This window comes from Rutilus rutilus, assembly GCF_951802725.1.
Source record: "Rutilus rutilus genome assembly, chromosome: 25".
In the NCBI taxonomy this organism is placed as follows: Eukaryota; Metazoa; Chordata; class Actinopteri; order Cypriniformes; family Leuciscidae; genus Rutilus; species Rutilus rutilus.
In genome coordinates this window covers 16,119,037-16,136,081 of record NC_140229.1, presented here as the reverse complement: position 1 = coordinate 16,136,081, position 17,045 = coordinate 16,119,037, and the positions used below count along the sequence as shown (strand labels likewise).

At 38.1% G+C, this 17,045-nt stretch overlaps 1 protein-coding gene across 9 annotated transcripts in view; it reads right to left on the bottom strand.

Annotated features, from left to right (window-relative positions):
• Window positions 1-17,045, bottom strand: part of cadm2a (cell adhesion molecule 2a) — a 434,133-nt gene that overhangs the window by 207,187 nt on the left and 209,901 nt on the right. The window lies entirely within an intron of this gene.

Below are 17,045 nucleotides of genomic sequence, written 5' to 3'. Positions count from 1 at the left end.
GCCCTTCATTCACTTTTAACCTCTTTACCACACTGCCACTTTTGCTGTCTGTACCACCTCTAACTCGATGCCTCATTTATCTTGTCTATCAGGTCTTCATCAGAAACATTTCAGTCATCTGATAGCTTTTTACTTCTCACAACAATCCTTAATACTTTCTGTATTAACCCAAAACTAAACTGCCCAGAACAGCTGAATTTCTTTAACTCAGCTGCCATGCACAGCCTTAGGTGATAATTATGAGTCCGTGTTTAAATAATTCAAAACAACATATTATGATAAAGTGTTTCCTGTCATCACTTGTGATGTTTGACTTCACACATTTCTTGAATGTCATTTGCTTGTGTTTAGATGTAAGCGTTGTTAAAAGCAGAACCAGACGAGAGAGACACGCAGAGCAGCCGAACTAAACACCACAACACTCAGTGTTATAATGTCTGACTATAAAAGACTAGAGATATCTGAGGTCATTTATGAGTGTGTGAGCAGGACTGAACTTCAGGACATGAACAGAGAGAGTGTGGATTTGATGCTGGATATCTGTTACAGTATAGATCATGACTTCAGGACAGAGACAAACACACGCCAACCGCTTCAGGAGACAGGTAATCACATTCATTTCTTTACTAAAATCATGTTCAGTCATTTAACATCATATCTGTGGTGTTCAGGAAGTGATTCTGTGAGGGACAGAAGCTCCAGAGCAGCTGCAGTGTGTTTGGGGCTGCTGTGTGTTCTTCTGCTGACTGCAGTCATAGTGCTGTGTGTTCACATCCATACAAAGAGCACAAACTACACAGAAGAGAGAGATCAGCAACTAACCAACATTACCAACCTCACAGAAGAGAGAGATCAGCTACTAACCAAGAACATGCATTTGACAAAAGAGAGAGATGGATTATCATCAAATAACAGTGACCTTAAACAAAGAGACCAGTTCAAGCAAGAAAAACCTGAACTGTTGAAAATGGGTAATCACGAACTACAAACTAAAAAGATCAAGTTTTGTTTTACATAATACATATAGGAATTTTTTAGGAGCAGCTGGTTAAAAATAAGTTTGAATAAGCTGAAATTGCTTGTGTTTTACAGATGGATGGGTTTATTATCAATCCAGTCTTTACTTCATTTCCTCTGAGAAAAAGAGCTGGACTGAGAGCAGAAGAGACTGTAGAGAGAGATGAGCAGATCTGATGATCATAAACAACAGAAAGGAACAAGTGAGTGAAAAAAGATTGGAGGAAGAGAGAGGGAAAAAGAGAGAAAGTTTGTGCATGTATATGTGACAGTGATCCATCAGAGAGGGGGCAATAAAGTTTGTAATGGATTGCTGCACGTTGTGAATGGCTGTTCAGCATTGAAGAAATTCAACTATACATGTCTCATTCATTCTAGGAGATTGTAAACATGATTTCTGGTGATGCTGAAATCTGGATTGGTCTGACTGACAGTGTTGTGGAGGGCACTTGGAAATGGGTTGATGGCAGCACACTGACCTCTGGGTGAGAAACAATTCATTTAAATACTATTATTTTAATAAATGATTCTCACAGTCATTAACATATCACACAGAAAGCAGAACTGAACATCTAATGCTGATCTGTTGATGCAGTACATGGAGGTCTGGAGAGCCCAATGGACAAACATCAGAGAACTGTGCTCTAACTCATGCATCAGGGTGGATTGACCATCGATGCCATGAAGCGTATAAATGGTTTTGTGAGAAGAAAATGTGATTCATTTCATTTAATATTTTAAATGAGTTATTACTTGAGATTTCAAGTTTATATAATATAAACATTGGAAAATCCCCCTCCTCTCTACAATCAGCAGGTACAAATAACAGTTTTTACACTGAGTGAGACCATTGTTGTCCTTCGTGTCAGAGTAGCGCAGGAGTTTGGAGCACATCAGAAATAGAACTCTATTGCATTGTGCCTGGTGTAGACAGTGTTAGTAAAAACTACTGTCAACTGTAAAATAGTTGTACTTAAATTTACTTTTAAGATAGTTTCTTCTACAAGTCCTCCTGCAAATAATCATTTTCATTATTAAATCATTAGGCAAAATAATTTGTCCCTATTATATTTTATTGTTGCATGTGCACAGCTTCTCAAGTTTTCTGCAGTTTTAACTCTTTCCCTCCCATTGACGGCTAATGAAACTGCCTAATGTTACTGAATGAAATGTCGACCCATGATGAGCTATAGGACTGTGCATTAGCATAGCATTAGAGGTGTTGATGGACTTGATCTAATCCATCTATCTTTTGATCATCGTTCTGAATCCAATCCAAATGTAGTCTTTGCCAAAAATGTGATTTTCTCAGCTTTTTGCTGAAAATGCTACTTTTTTTATGAAATTTACCCACATTCAAGTGTTGATTAAAAAAAAAGAATGCATGAAGCTAGAATAAAAGTATTTTTTGTGGTTTAAAAACAGATGGTCTGTTCTGTCTTTCTTCTGCATTTTCAGATATTCGTGCAACAAAATATTCTGTGGGCCATGAAATGTTTGTGAAAATGATCAAAAACGCTGGCAGTGGATGGCAACTGTTTTTAAAAACGCTGGCAAGGAAAGAATGAATATTTATGGACTAGAAGGGCTACTCAACATTCATTCTAAAACTTATACTTCCGATATCTCAATATAGGGCTGTGCGAGCTAAAACAATTATCACGATATAATGGTTTCAGTATCGATAATTACTGACTTTTTTTTAAACCTTTGAAACGTAGAACAATCAAGGCAAACTTTGAGGTAGATAAGTAATAATATCTGTAATAAGTAGGGGTGTAACAGTTCATAAAATTTGGTTCGATACGACACAGTGGTGTCACGGTTCGGTACGTTTTCGATACAGCAAAAAGAAAGAAATGCCAGAGATATTTCCTTGATTTAAAAAAAATATATATAGATTTATTAAAAAAATAAATTAAAATATATATATATTTAAATAAGTGTGACTTTTCCAACATCTTGAAACTTTTAGTTTTATAAATGGGGGTAATCTTTGAAGGATTAACAAATAATGTTTTGGTCATCACATTAAAAATAACATTTAAATATGATAAAAATTTGAGTTTTGAAGTGCTGGAAAAAGATGTGTGACGTACTTGAAAGTATTTTACTATTCCTGCAAAACTTTCATGGTTAAAGTTAGTGTTACTACATTAAATCCATGGTGAATGTTGCGCTGATCTGTGGACTTAAAGTCTATAACTAGTTCATTTATGCCACAATGTTTCCCCTGGTTTCCACATCAGCGCTGTTTTATCCGTTAATAATGGAGAAATTTGAATGTTTCTCACTAGATCTCGCATCGATGTTATTACTTCTGAGGCGAATTCAAATGGTTTCTTAGCGCTGTGTAGTAACAGGGTCGCTTAAAACAAGATCGGCTAGCGCTGCACTGACATTGGTCCAAAGTGAGCGTGAAGCACAAAATAGTAGCGCAGTTTTCGTTCCACTTTCATTACCTTTGCCATTTGATGTTGGGCAATGTTGTGGTGGTCGTGCCATCTTTAACTTCGCAGTCCACTTATGAATCACAGTCGAATGGTACGCACCTTCAGTCAACATGATGTGGAGTGCGCAGTTCATGGTTGCATAGCAACGACAGATGCCACGGAAGCGCAAACGCTTTGGAAAGAACCCGACAGCGGCTCAGCCGTGCTTTCTACGCGTGTTTAGACCAAGCGGCAACCTCTTGAAACCAACACGAAAGTGAATTCAACGGCAATTCATCGACTGGCCGCTTGAGGCTGGGTGCAGAAGTGAGTCAAATCTGTATCTCCCCCATGTTAAAATACCCAACTTTACAGCAGAAAAAAAACACGTTTACAGCATGGTGCAAAAAGTGGCTTTGGTCTATATAGCTTATTTTTCCCTTCATGACAACTGTGAGGGGGGTGAATTTTTTTATAACTCATCCGTTTACATTATATTAAGCCTTAAAGTTCTGCATAATTAAGGGTGTCCACTTTTGAGTGGATTCCCGCTGCAGTGGTCATTAGTCAACATTAGCTGTTTGTCTGCTGTGTGTTAGCCGTCACGTTATCTCAGCTAATTGTCTGACTGTAAAAATAAATCAATTCAGGAGTGACGCGCTACCAAGATGGCGACGGTCGGCCACGCCCACTTTAGGCTTCAAAAACGGTCTTCAGAAACCTACGGGTGACGTCACGGACACTACGTCCATATTTTTTTACAGTCTATGGTTTAGACGCGATATGTGAACGGCCCCTAAGATCTACGGGCGATGTGCGTGCATTTTAATTAAAATATCGAGCGCTACATCGAACATTTTTTATCTCGTTACCAACAATGTTGTACTATTGATCAAAACCGATACCGTTTTATCACCCAGCCTGATCTCAATACCAGTGATGGTAGGCTAACGGCTAAATCTGGCAAATATCCACTTCCTAGACAACATTTTTTAATAATTTCCTATGACGTTGTTTGAGGACACAGTAGAAATTTAGGGAATGTTCAGTCTTTATTTCCACAGATACATGACCTGAAAGCAGTTTATCTCTTGATAATGCACTTAGTGTGCTTTACAACAGCATCAGTCTGCTTTTAACTTATGGCTGCCTGACATGAGCATGCAAATATGCTGTGATATAGTACTGATGTCTTATGTGAGTAAATGTCTTTTAGTAATAGAAACCACTTATAAGTTTGACATCCTCTAAAATGTTTTTTTTTTTTTTTTATGTTCGTCAAAAGCTTTCCTTAAAGATGCACTCTTTTTATTTTATTTCGCATCCAAATATTATAGAGAAATTAAAAGTAACTTTAAAATATGTTACAAATCATGAGATAAAGACTTTGAGAGTCTGTAGCTTTCTTAGGCACAAACGGTCTGACCGACATGTAAACGCTAATTTTATCAACACAGGATATGAAGGAACACAACTCTGCTTCCTGGTTGACTTCACCGCAGCTTACAAGATGGAGATATTGTGAAATTCATGTTCATTTTCAATTCATATTTTACTTTTAGATTGATATCATTTATAAAAAAAAAAATAAAAAAAAATCTGCAGCATTGCAGACCATCAGCAACATCCAACACGTATGATTTTACCGCTCACTGACCAATGAACTTTAGCATGATTCGATCTGGCTTGCTCTCGTAACAGCTATATCCAGTGTGAGATCAGCTTCTAGTGAAAGTCTCTTGCGTATTCGTGGGCTAAGCACAATCTATACTAACTGATCATGAATCATTTCAATCAGCTCTTGCAAAGCAGCAATGTAGTGTATAACTGTCCCGTGAGGCGCCTGACAGCATTTACAGAAGGCACGTTCAGTTATGTTAACTTTTGGCACGAAGTAGGATTCCAGTGTGTTAGACAATGAGTAGAAAATACCCTGCGTCCCAAGGCAGTGAAGCAGTACAGCTCTGTCTTTCATCCGGCCAGGCATCCCCTGTATCATCAATAACTCATACCTGTAGGTAATTTTCAAAGATCTGCAGCACACTCGGAAAAGGCACGTTAACAACAGGCATCTTCTTGACCAACGATAGCGAAAAATGCCTAATCCTCATCATCAATTTGTGGTATCTGTCAGGAGTTAATAAACAAACCACACGAGACAGAAGTAGTGAACTTCATCCATCTTGTTTACTCATCACTTACTCAAGATACTGGCCTGTTTCTTTAACTTTGTAAGTCACACGGTATGTTCACACTTTGCTTTGGTTTTATCTAACTGGGGTCAATTCTTCGTACCTAACTTAAAAATCACAGCTTCAAAATAATTTCGATGGTAAACAAATTCGTAGTAGGGCGAATCATCCCGATAGAAAAGCGGCTGACAAAACCAGCAATGCAAGTTTGAGAGGTGGCGCCCCGACAAATCTCGCGAGAATCACGACTTGCTTTACGGCACGACGTCACATACATCAACAACATATGAAGCAGCCTCTATGGAAGACACTAGCACGCATTTCAGACATGAATCATGGCAGAGTCGACGAAGAAAACGTGGTCGGAAGAGTCAAGGAAAAAAACGAGAAAGTGACGCGTTAGGAACCGGACAAGAGTCTCACTCGGTCAGGATTTCACTCGTTGGCGAGAGCTAAAAAGCAGCAAAGGATACAACAGCGATGCAGCGATCGTGAAACATTACCTTATCAGTAGACATCTTCGGAGGCTATCTATGCCTGTTCGATGTCCGACGCTTCCATCCTACTGAACAGGTACCGGTATACGGGGGGGAGGGGATCAGGCCGTGAGTGCAGAGACGGCTCTACATGAGTGGTATTTACGACAGTAACGTTAAATATAAGTACTCCACAGCGACTCTAGGGGTCGCTGTTTGACAAAAACTGAAAACTGCATAGTGTGCCTTGGGTGAGTTTTTGGTGATCTTCGCATGGGGGAGAAGGAGAGGGGGATGAGGGAAAGAGATGTAGATTAGGATGACTCTGAGGTGAGACTTTCGTCTCAATAGTGCACGAGGGTGAGTTCAAATGTTAATTTCCGGAGAGGTCCTTTGTCCTCTCAGGGTCTGTCCGGCATCTCCTAATTTCTCAATTCTTACAGTTTTGTAAAGCTTTTGTAAAATACAGAAAACAAGCAGGATGCCGTTTTCTGCTGTCTGTTTCCTTTCCTTTTGTGAAATAGACTATATTTCTCATATAGGCCTATATACAAATTTTTTATATTTTGTTTTTATTCTGTTTTCTCTGTTCACAGAAGCGATTTAAGTGTGTGATGTGACGTTGTCTGAATCCATGTTCTACACTATCCTGCAATTTTCGCAGGTTCCAAAACACACAACAAGCTGCATATTACCCGATATTCATTTTCACTGAAATGTAGGCCTTTGTTTGACAGTTGGTGACGTATACAGTATATCCTCGGAAAAACAAACGCCAGCGCATTGCCATTGCAACTTTCCTATAATGACTTGACAGCTGAGCGCGGGCATTCACTCACATTGGATAAGCTATGCGTCAATATCCCATTTGCACAGTCTTTACCATTTGAATTTGTGATTGGTTGACTGCCAAATTAAAATATTTACCAGAACGATAAAATAACGTTATTAACAAGTTTACATTTGGAATTTTATATAGCAATATTTTATGTTGGACCTGTAATCATTTGTTTTTGAAAATTGTGTATATTTCAATCATATTTTATATTTCTACATTCTTAAACACTTTCCCAGAAGTTCTAATAAAGGGAGAAAAATAATCACATATGAATGAGTAGGCTATATACTTTGAAATGTAGAAAAGAAATAGTCTTTTCCATGTGGTAAATATACATATAAAATTGATTAAATTTACAGAAAAGGTACTATATCGTGATATATATCGTTATCGGGGTATATGAGATGACTTATATGGTGATACGATATTTTGGTCATATCGCCCAGCCCTAGATGAGACCATCTCTCCCAATTTGAGACAACCTAAATTATATTTTGAAGGTCATTAGAATGAAGAACATGAAATAAAATATGCTTTTGTATGTGTCTTGGCCTTTAACCAGCCTACAGACAGCTGGTGTCTCATAGAACTGCAGGTGATACTAAGTTTATACATTGTAAATCTGTCCTGAGGTCTTAAGCTTTATGTTCTGGAAACAAAGACAGACTGAAATGATCAGAATCAATTTCAGGTGACTGTTTACAAAACTGTTAAATACATGTATGCATTAAAACACCTGAAGAAAGCCTGCAGTTGACTTCATCATGACACACATAATGAAAAATGTGCTCATTATATCTCTGAAACCATTTGAAACTCATCTAGTCGACTCATTGGGGAAATATGCAGTGAACACACACATTTAATGTCAATACCCAATCAAGTCTAAAGGTAATAGAAACCAGGCACAAGTATTTGGGGCCATGGAAATGCCCTCTGAGGCCCTCACCTCTCTGCTTCATCAATTTACAACCTTTTCCAGGACTTCAGCAACCTTTATTGATTTCCCACTTTGATACAATTATTGGATATCCTGTACTTGAACTGAGAGACATTCAGGAGAGAAGGGTTCATAAATGGGTTTTGGGACAAAATAAGGCACTAAGGATGGAGGTGAAATTAATACACCAAAAACTCCTGAATATTAAATGCATGACACTAGTACTAACTGAATCACTATAAATAAGTTGGTATGTACAAGCTAGCCATGGTAGCATTACAGCTAACAGTTGCCATGATAAAAAGAAACAAGAGTTTTGCAGGTATAACATCACTTTGTAGGCCAAGTTAGCAATTTAGCATTTCCGGTTCCATCGTTCCAAAGTCCATGTTTTTTTTTAATGTTTTTTTTTTTTGGTTAAATGGCTGAAATGGAGAACACAAGCTCTTGACACTTTCACATTTTATTCTACAACATAAAATACATCAGTATAATTAACCCCACTTGTGATTTGTTAAGCTGTTATGTGTCTTGAAAAAGGCGGTTGAAAACAAGTGGCTAAATGGGACTACAGAGGCAGTAGGGGACATTAAACGTCATCATGCCGAACAGGTTAACTCATAATTGTGCTCTTATAAACTATTCTCAAACTTTCAGGGAAAATGCTTTTAGATAAAACAACTATTGGGTTTTTGTTGAGGGAACCAGTGTGATGCTAACTGCCGGCTGACTCACATTTAAAAATGTATTTCTTTAAAAAAAATTGTTACTAAATATTTGCTTCTAAATTGTTCTAGAAGAAAAATGTTACTAAAAAATAATAGTGATAAAAAACTTCTTTAAAGACTTCTTTAAGACTTCTTTAAATGCAATTTAAATACAATACAATCAAATAAAAATATGTTTCCAAAAGACACTGTTCCTTAAATGTAATAAAATAAATTGTTGAAAAAAAATAATACAAATAAATGCTTTAACACAAAACATTTGTTAAAAAAAACAGGGAAAAAATAAATACAACAAATAAAAAATGAAACCATAAAATAAAATCACACAGGTTCTAAAACTTTGCTTTGTTTGCTTAAGAAACAAACAAATAAATGAATCGATTAATTAAATAAATAAATGTAAAAAATAATTTTTGCCTCAGGGTCAGTAAAAATATCACCAGTGCAAGTCTGAATCTGAACTGAACGTTTGGGGTGGCAAAAAAAAAAAAAACCTATGTTGTGATTGCCGAGCTCTGACAAGGTCACAGCAATCAGCATGTACATTCCTGCAGCGTTTTGTGTAATCTTCTTAACCTGAAACAATTTCCGACAATAACATGCGACCATAAGCCAACACTATTAGAGATAATGAGACATTTATTCAAATGTGATTGCATGACTCTCCAACCTAATCTGGGTTAAATACAAACACCCATTAAATGGCCTTGCAGTGGCTTTGTTTGAACGAGATTGTGACTATAGTGACAGAGTGTGTTGGGTTAATTATGGCCGTCGTCCACTATTAGCAGTGACGAGGCCACATTCCACCGGTCTGTTCTGATAACTTTTGGCCGTCTGTGTAATGAATTGCAATTCAGTGCGGAGAGGAAGCTGTGTATCAAAAACAATTAGACTCGATCACACTGACTCATAATCACCCTAATTATCTGTATTTGCATCCTGATTAAAATATTTATCTGCTATGATAAGATGCCACACTGTATTTATTTGAGACGGACTGCAGCGTGCGGTTTAAGACAGATGGAAGATGGCTAGATAAATAGACAAATGAAGGAATATCAGGAGGATACAATGACCCGGCAAATCCGGGGAAGTTTTCCGAGGCCTCTCGAGCAATTGTTGGCAATTACTGACAACTAAAACACAGCCTGACAACAGGAAATCCTCTTGCCAGATCATTCAGTGTAACACCTCATGATTTGAGATGGCCCGGTCACTTTGTGTCATTCAGTAACTGTCAAGTTCAGACCAAGCAGCCACAGAAAATGCTATGGGAAAATGGCATGGACCAATTTTTTTTTTTTAAATGCTCAAAAAGGAGAAACCTGATTCCATCAGAAAGAGGAGAGATAAATGGATTCTATGTAAAGGTTGTTGAGAGTGAAGCGAGAGAGAGACACGCAGATAAACAGCAGCTCGTGTGTGAGACAGACAGAGTGAGAAAAACAGGAAACGCCTCTCAACTCTGTGATTTAACGGTCCGGAGAGCCGTGCCCGGCGGCAGACGGAGAAACAGTTGGCATGCCTCTCATTACGGTGTCATGCTAGTGTCCCTCTCTCTCTTTGCCACCTGTCCAGCATACCTAATGCCACCCTGGCACTCTGCCACCTCCATTGGCTGACATCATCAAAGCGAGCGAAGGTGGGGCGTCACCCCAGACTGGCAGCAAAGAGATTGGAAGTTGTCTACTGCCATATGTTTTTGCCCTTCCAAACCACAGGTCATTACTGCCACTTTTTTTTAATTATTTAAGTTTAATTAACCCGTCTATGTGGTCCCTCTTATGGGCCAATAGCTTGATCCTGACAGAAGCCGAGGGTCTTTAGAAGTGCTAAGCGTTTGTGAGATCACAGAAAAGCAGTCTGTAATCACATCGTCTCCACAGAATGCTCAACACCATGTCTGACAAAACTGTTGGACAGCATCAAACCCCAACAGCTTGACACAGAGACAGTACTTTCTTCACAATGTGCCGTTATAATTAATGTTGAGAATTGAGAACCAATTGATTTTCATTACATACTGTACAGCAAACGATTCACATGCAAAAGTCTTACGAGCAGTTATTTTAAAGTGAATCAAAAACATACAGCATGACGAGTAAAGTCTATTTCCCAAGTTAATTGTTTTACTTTTTTTAAATTTTTATTTTTAATGAATCAAAAGCATACAGCAAATCTGATTCCTGAGTTAGAGACTCTTACAAATGGCTCTTTTTTAGGAATCATAAACATAACAACCAGTGAAGTCTGATTCTCAAGCTAATGGCTGTTAAGAGTTGACTTTTTAGTGAATCAAAAACATACCTACATGAAGTCAGACTCCTTAGCGAATGACTTATGAGAAGGGGTGGGACAATTTATCGATAGGGTGATATATCGTTGTCCTCCGCGCAATACGAGAATCGATACGCTGGCGCCAAATATCGATATTTTCTAAATAGATTTCTCTGCTCTCAGTGTCGCTACTTCACGCTCCTCGAGGTGGCGCTCAACACATAAATGAGAGAAACGTGAACATAAGTTAACTAGCCTAAGAAAAAGAGCTTTTTAACAGGATGGCAGACAGCAGTGGGAGTGAAATAATGGGGTGTCAAGAAATCTCCAATGGGGGGGGGGGGGGGGGGGGGGGGGGGGGGGTGTTCGGTTCTTACAATTGATTGGTTGGGTCCTTACATGCGCTTCGTGAGGCACACTATCACACGCAAGGTCTCTCGCTCCCTCTCTCTACACGTTCTTCCCCCAGTAGACGTAGAATCCACAGCTATCTCAATGAGAAGCCCTATGATTACAACGACCATCATTTGAAGTGTCACACAGTTCTGAAATTATCGTACATTATAGGATTTTTTCCCATTATTGATCGTACATCGTACAGAGGTCAAAATTATCGTACAAATACGATAATTATCTTACATCTGGCAACACTGGTCAAAGACAACATGTTTTTGAATCGTTGGTCATTGTAGCCAATCACAGATATATAGGTTGAGCGTGTGAACACAATGGCCAATCAGACGTGTTTAAGAATCCGCTCAAAAGTGCTCAAAATGCTGAGGGGAAATGATGGTATCCTCACATTGTTACAATTTTAAAACAAGTCGGTACCTTTGACAACACTCTTCCCAGATTTATTTTAAGGAAGCTGGTAAACACTGAGATGTTCCCAGGTTTAAAAAAAATAGGTTGGTACATTTTTAAATGTACCAGGTTTATATAAAACAAGTCGATAAGCAGTTAAATGTGTCAGTTTACACACAAAGTTTAAGCTTAAGTTTAAGTTATAAGCATAAAAGGTTTAATTTACTTAAAATGTTAAATTTAATAGACTGAATACATTTAATTTACAGATTGAACAACTTTTTGTGCTGTTTTATAATAGTTTGGACTTGAATAAAGAGAGAAAACCTGCAATTAACCTGTTTAAAGGCATTTTATGTTCATTGACAGACATCGTGATGTATCATTATAGGATTGTCTAGCAATATATCGATTATCGCAGAATTTGCCGTATCGTGATATTATCAGTATTGTGAGCCGTGTAACGAATTCACAAACAAATGACTAACAAATTATTTTTTTAGTGAATCATAAATATTCAGCACAGCCAATGAAATATGATTCTGGAGTTAATGGCTCTCACTAGCCAATGAAACCACTTTTAGTGATTCAAAAAACATACACCTCAACCATTGAAATTCCCAAGCAAATCACTCCAAATCGTCCATTCAGCATGAGCAGTTAAGTAGGATTCCCAAGAAAATGAGCTTGGCTTGTAATAATGTACATTTTTGATTCACTAAAAAGCAAATCAAAAATCATAACGTGACATTTTTGATTAGCTTTTTAGTGAATACAGCATAAGCAGTATAGTCTGATTCCCAAACAAGTGACTCTTATGTGTGATTTGTATTCCCTTCCCTACAGAAAATATAATACATGGAAAAAGTTACAGATACTGTAACAAGATTCAGCCAGTCAACAGCAGGAGCTTGTAATCTAACACTAGCGCAACCTATTAATAACCTTCCCACAATCAATATGCACATTAGTACTCCTGTATAATTCAATACAAATATAATTCAATACGTCCCTTGCACTAAAAAGCCCATATTAGGCTATATTAAGAAGGATATGAAACCATATCATACATTTCAGTTCTTAAATTGCACCCCCTATGGACAGGAACATCCAAACCTCCATGTAATTAGAAACTTTTTTGTTTGAACTTTCTGCCATGACCTTTTGACAGCCCTGTAAACAAATGAACAAGCATTCCCTGCCCTCCACTATTCCCTTGCAGCAAGGCCTCTTGGGTGATGTAGTCCATACTTGTAATACTGAAGAGCCTGTCTTCTCAGGTGTACATTTTCTTTTTCATTCTCTACAATACTCTGTAAGGCAAAGCTGTCCTAAATGCAATTACTGTACACAGCAGAGCGGAGCGGAGAGTGTCCGCAGGGATCGCTGGTAAACAGGATGCAGTCAGGGGGTGCGGGAGTTCTGCTGCTACCTAATTTAATTGGCGCAGCTACTCAGCTAGCCCCAGGTGACCGCTACATGGAATCTTTCTAAAGAATACGGTTAAATCACCCTAGGCTATACTGATGCATCTTTTTTTTTTTTCAAGATCCCTTCGTGCTGAGTTTTTTTTTTTTTAAATGTATTGCTTTCGCTCCATCCCAGGGAGGAACTGTTGTCGGCATGATGAGTTTATAAGGAAGATATTAAGAGTGTAAACAGTGATGGTACCGCTGAGATGAAAAATAAAGAAGAGAAATGGTTTGCAAGGAAGAGAGAAACCATGACAAAGAAAGAGAGGATGGCAACTGAATCCAAAAAGCCTACTGTTATTTCTTAGTTGTAAGATGCAGATGAACAATTATTGCACCAAGGCAGCCCATACTTAAAAATCTTTATGAAGAATAATCTAAGTGTTAATCACTCAAAATTATCAATTATAAAATTAAAGCTGTGGGCAATAACTATATACCTGTACATAAGTTGATTTAAGTTTGTATACACAAAGCCTGAGATTTTATGGGGACATATTATAGCTGCCATTAAGATTTTTTATATAGGTCTAAGCAATTTAATTGCTTATGTTGTTTTTTTGCAGTCAGGTTTTGTGTTGTTTCCGGTTGAATTCAAGCCATTTATCGACATACAAATGCAAATATCTTACAAGTAACGTTTAAGTGTTAAAACAAAACCCCACAAAACGATTATAAAAAAAACTAAACCAAAAAAACACACATATATTTGGATGTTATAACAATAATAAATAAATAAGCAAACAAACTTAAACTACCGTTCAAAAGTTTGGGGTCAGTCAGATTTAAAAATTAATAATTTAGAAAACTGTTATTCAGTACGGAGACTTTTTTTTATTAAAAGCGACAGACATTTCTGAAGGATCATGTGACACTGAAGACTGGAGTAATGGTTGCTGGGAATTCAGCTTAATTTTTTTATCAAATAAATGCAATGTATGAATTGTATACACACAATCCTAAACATCGGTTTGGTTCACATCTATTTACACACACAAAGAGCTTTGTGAACTTTTTAGTATACAATTTCTGAGATCCTGATTCATCTTCAGTAACCAACGCAAGTCCTGCTCTTCAGATCACACTCACAATTCTGGAGAACCTTCATAATAATAATAATAATAATAATAATAATAATAATAATAATAATGTTTATTTTATATAGCACCTTTCAGAATACTCAAGGTCGCTTTACAATTAAGTACAAATAAACATGATATAAAAACGATACAAATAAACTGAGATGGATAACATAATAGACAGAGGTACATATATATAAAAATCAGATCATAGAGTCAGGGGTCAGGGAAACAAGTAGCAAAATGATATTTTTAAGGTCGGTTTTGAAATCGTGTAATGATGAAAGGTCGCGGATGTGTTGGGGAATAAAATTCCAAAGAGTTGGGGCAGCGGTACAAAAAGCCCTTCCACCAAATGATGATAGTTTGTGCCTACGGACCGTCAACATAGATCTAAGTGTGCAAACTGTGGAGTAGGTATGGATGAGATCAGAAATATAGCTGGGGGCAAGACCATGGAGTGCTTTGAATGTGATAAGGAGTATCTTGTATTGAATACGAAAGCGAACGGGTAGCCAATGAAGTCTGCGTAAAATTGGAGTAATGTGGGAAGATTTCTTTGTGTATGTGAGGACCCTAGCTGCAGAGTTCTGAATATATTGGATCTTATTTCTTGATGAATTGGGTAAGCCATAGAAAAGAGAATTGCAGTAGTCAAGCCGTGAAGTGATGAAAGCGTGAACTAGGGTCTCAGCATCGCTGATATTCAGAAATATGACGAAGATGAAAGAAGGCAGACTTAGTGAGCAAGGAGATGTGTGGAAGGAAGGAAAGAGAGGAATCAAAGATTATACCAAGGTTTTTGACAGTGGTGGAAGGTTGAACCAAAACTCCAGCAATATTAACATTGTCAACACAGAAACAGGATGTAATTTGAGGTGAACCAATAAGAAGTAGATCTGTTTTATCAGTGTTGAGTTTGAGAAAATTACTGGTCATCCAAGCATTTATATCATCAATACAAGCTAATATGGAATTTGTGGGGAAAGGAGCATTGTGTTGAGAATGGATGTGTAGTTGGGTGTCATCTACGTAGCAATGGAATTTAAAGCCATGATGACGGATGATGTTACCTAATGGGAACATGTAGATGATGAAGAGAAGAGGCCCAAGAACAGAACCCTGGGGAACACCATGTGGGACAGAGGCAGTAGTGGATTTAGCCTGGCGAATAGAGATGTAATGCTGGCGACCAGACAGGTAGGAGGTGAACCAGGATAGGGCAGTTCCAGAAATACCAAGAGCAGAGAGTCGTGAGATGAGAATACTGTGAGAGATTGTGTCGAATGCAAAGGAAATGTCTAGAAGAATTAGAATACTGGTGGAGCCGGATAGGCTAAAAATCTAGACGCACCCTAGCGGCAGCAAATTTTATTTTGCAGCCAGGGTAGTCTAGCAACTCTCTTTTTACTTTCAAGCTGGAAAAACTCTAGTCAGGCCAATCACATCGTGTACAGAGTCGGTGGGCGGGCTTCACACAATGATGACAGAGTTGTGACGGTTCCGTGTGAATTACCTGCTACTTGAAAACAAAGAATGGCTGCTGCTGCTGCAGAACAGCGGCTTTTCGAATCAGCTTTGGCCAGCTTTTCTTTGAGAAAAGAACAAAGAACGGCACTGAAGTCATTCTTAAAAAAGGAAGATGTGTTCATAGTTTTGCAGACCAGATACGGCAAAAGTTGAATCTATCAACTAGCTCCGCTGGTGGGAAAACGCTCTGGTTGGCTGTAGCGCTATCTTATTGTGTGCAGAGGGAATTTGAAAGGCAACCGTTTATCCCACTCCTCGGATTGAGTCCTGCCAAAGGTGAGTTCCCAGACCCAACATCTTGATGTGGGTCTGGCTTGCCAGGCTAGGAGCCGGAGTCAGTGGCCATAAGGAGATCACTGACAACCCTAAGAAGTGCTGTCTCAGTGCTGTGGAGGAAGGAAAAACTTTCATAGTGGTTGTTAGATGACAAATGTGTTTGAAGTTGAGCAGTGACCACTTTCTCAAGCAGTTTTGAAATAAATGGTAGATTTGAGATTGGTCTGTAGTTGGCCATGTCAGAAGGGTCGAGGACAGGTTTCTGTCTTTAGGACAGGAGTGACAGCAGCCGTTTTTAGTAGTTTGGAGATGAGAAGTGAAATCGGCAGTGAATAAGTGAGCAAAATCAGGGCAAAATCAGTGAGAGTACCAGGTGTAAAAACAGTGGGGAAGTCCTGTGTGGATACAGGAGAGATCATGGATGGGAAAAGATTATGAATGCTATCGATTTTATTTTGAAAGAAATGCAGGAATGACTCACAGAGGTTTGCTGAGTTACTTATGACAGGTGCAGGATGGTTGGTGAGTTTATTGACTACAGAAAACAATGTTTCAGGTCAAGAGAATGCATTATTAATAATAGTAGAGTAGTATTTATAGTATTAATATATAATATTATATAATATTTATAGTAGATTTGTATAACTGAATATGGTCAGTGTAAGCAGTAAGGTGAACAGTCAAACCAGTTTTCCTGTAAAGGTGTTTAAGACGACGACCAGCTGTTTTTAGATTGTGAAGTGCAGGGGTAAACCAGGGAAACGTGTGTAGAAGGTACAAATCTACTTTTAAGAGGGGCGTGTATATCAAGGGCAGTGGAAATACAGTCATTATATTTGGTAAGGATATCGAGGGAGCTATAGTGTGTTCAGTAATATCAGAGAGATGAGTTTGTACATATTCAGAAAACAGTAATGGATTAACAGAATTGAGGCTACGGTAGGTTATCATGCACATTTCATCAATTCTAGATGCCACAAG